The following is a 2,500-nucleotide window of genomic DNA, read 5'->3' as shown; positions in this document are numbered from 1 at the left end:
TGCTTGGCCCTTCTTGGTCCTAGGTTTGGTGGAGAGGGGCTTGGGTGCTAATCATATGTATATATGATCAGTCTCTAGGGCATTGTCCTGCCTGATAGGGCAATGTCACTGTCCCTTGCCTTTGCCATTCATGAGCGGCTTTTAAACTCAATGTATTATTGTAAGTAGGTCAAGGACAGTAGCACCTTAACCTCTAGAGTTTCACGTTGAAAAATCTGTCTTCATCTATATGTAACTCACCTCAAATTATGATTATGAATCTATTACAAAAAAAAAAAAAAGAAATCATATAGAAAAATTAATTCAAGATGTCAATTTAGCCAACAAATGTTTTAAACCTTTCATCTTAAAATATTTTGATTCTTTTCTCATTTCTGGTCCTTAGCTGCTTACTCTATTCTTAATTTGTTGGACAAAAACAATACTTTATATGCAGTTAATTCTAACCGTCCTGCCATGTCCATTATAACGGCACAGTATTAAACACTAATTTATAAGTTTCATTCCAGCAATGATCAGATTGTTAAAGGACCTTCCTAAATCTGGATGTTGAATTGATGGAAGTTCAAATCTTTTCATAGTTAATATATGGCTGATCTATTTCAATGTTTTCCTCATCTTCCAAAGTTTTTTACTCGGGTGTTTGTTTACAAGATCACGCTCTCCATATAATGTCGAGCTATGCAAAGATAGTGTCGCCCTCTATTACATTTTGATAATTTACAACAATTCACCGCATGGGATACAAGTTAAAATTATAAAAAAGTATAAAATTGTAAAAAATAGTAGCCTGGTTTCCTCACTAAACGACCTAAAGCTGAACATTGTCAACATAGTCAACCAAACATAAGTTCGTGATGCCATCGTACATTTGATATATATTCAAAATATATAGTAAACTAAAAAGGAAGTTTTTTTTTATAATTCTATAGCTTTTTATAATCTTAACTTTTTTTTCCCATGTGGCGATTTGTTTTAAATTATGAGAGAGTAACAGAGGAAAACAATAACTTTGCATAATTTGGCAGTATATGGAGAGCGTGGTCTTGTAAACAAATACCTTTATTTTTTCTAAATTATCTCACGTCTTTACTTAGACTTTAAGCACATTTCTTTCAAAACTGAGGCTAGGATTGGCCAATAATAATAATAATAATAATAATAATAATAATAATAATAATAATAATAATAATAATAATAATAATAATAATAATAATAATAATAATAGCAGCAATAATAATAATAATAATAATAATAATAATAATAATAATAATAATAATAATAATAATAATAATAATAATAATAAGAGCAACAGTAATAATAAAAGAAAATAATAATGATAATAATAATAATAATAATAATAATAATAATAATAATAATAATAATAATAATAATAATAATAATAATAATAATAATCAAAGAAGGGATAACTTCTATTAGTTTCTTGTAATTGAAATTCATAGATTACAATATGAAAGGCCTTTGGTAATGATTACATAAAATAGTCGTAAAATAAAAAAAAAAAATATTGCTTTATAATTTGATTATTCGTTAGCTGAAAAAATCTAATTCAATTAGAAATCGTTGATAGAATTCAATTGTTTCTAGAAAAATGAGAATGATACTTAGTTGATATTAATAGTCTATAAATCCTTGAAAAATAACTATATTAACATCAAGAAATTGGTGTTTTAGAGCTGGAAAGTTCATGTTTAAGCCCCTTTTTATCTCCGCCAACAAAGTTGGGAGGAGGTGATGTTATCGTCCCTGTTTGTTTGTGTGTGAACAATGTTTGTGTTTTTGAACAACTTCCTGGCCACGATTTTATTCATAGAGTAGTGAAACTTTCAGGGATTAATTGTTGTGTTAAGATGTGGAAGGGAGTCAATTTCGAAAGCCCTAGGTCAAAGGTCAAGGTCTATGTCAAGCAAAAGGACGTAAAATAACCTGCCGTGGCGTAGGTCGGCGCTTATCTTAGTGCCTCTCTATCTATGTAATCAAATGAAAGTCTAAAGTCAAGTTCTTCCTTTTCGTGGTTATTTTGAATACTTAGAAATAAGACAATTATTCAAAGAATATAAAAAGGACGATGGAAACTATAAAGCCAAATTTCTGATACCCTTGAGAAGGTACAGGACATTTTACAGGCATTCGATATATATACAAACCTCATTATTATTATTATTATTATTATTATTATTATTATTATTATTATTATTATTATTATTATTATTATTATTATTGTTGTTGTTGTTGTTGTTGTTGTTGTTATTTTTATCATTATCAATTTATTATTATTATTATTATTATTATTGTTGTTGTTGTTGTTGTTGTTGTTATTATTATTATTATTATTATTATTATTATTATTATTATTTCTATCATTGTCCATTTATTATTATTATTATTATTATTATTATTATTGTTATTATTATTATTATTATTATTATTATTATTATTATTATTATTATTATTATTATTATTATTATTATTATTACTA

General features: G+C 26.2%; 1 protein-coding gene across 1 annotated transcript in view; it reads left to right on the top strand.

Moving 5' to 3' along the window:
• Window positions 1-2,500, top strand: part of LOC137633833 (uncharacterized) — a 24,449-nt gene that overhangs the window by 20,869 nt on the left and 1,080 nt on the right. The gene's annotated exons all lie outside the window — the stretch shown is intronic.

This window comes from Palaemon carinicauda, chromosome 43, assembly GCF_036898095.1.
Source record: "Palaemon carinicauda isolate YSFRI2023 chromosome 43, ASM3689809v2, whole genome shotgun sequence".
NCBI classification, from domain to species: Eukaryota; Metazoa; Arthropoda; class Malacostraca; order Decapoda; family Palaemonidae; genus Palaemon; species Palaemon carinicauda.
The sequence above is the reverse complement of the archived record's forward strand: the minus strand, read 5'-3'. Positions and strand labels throughout refer to the sequence as shown.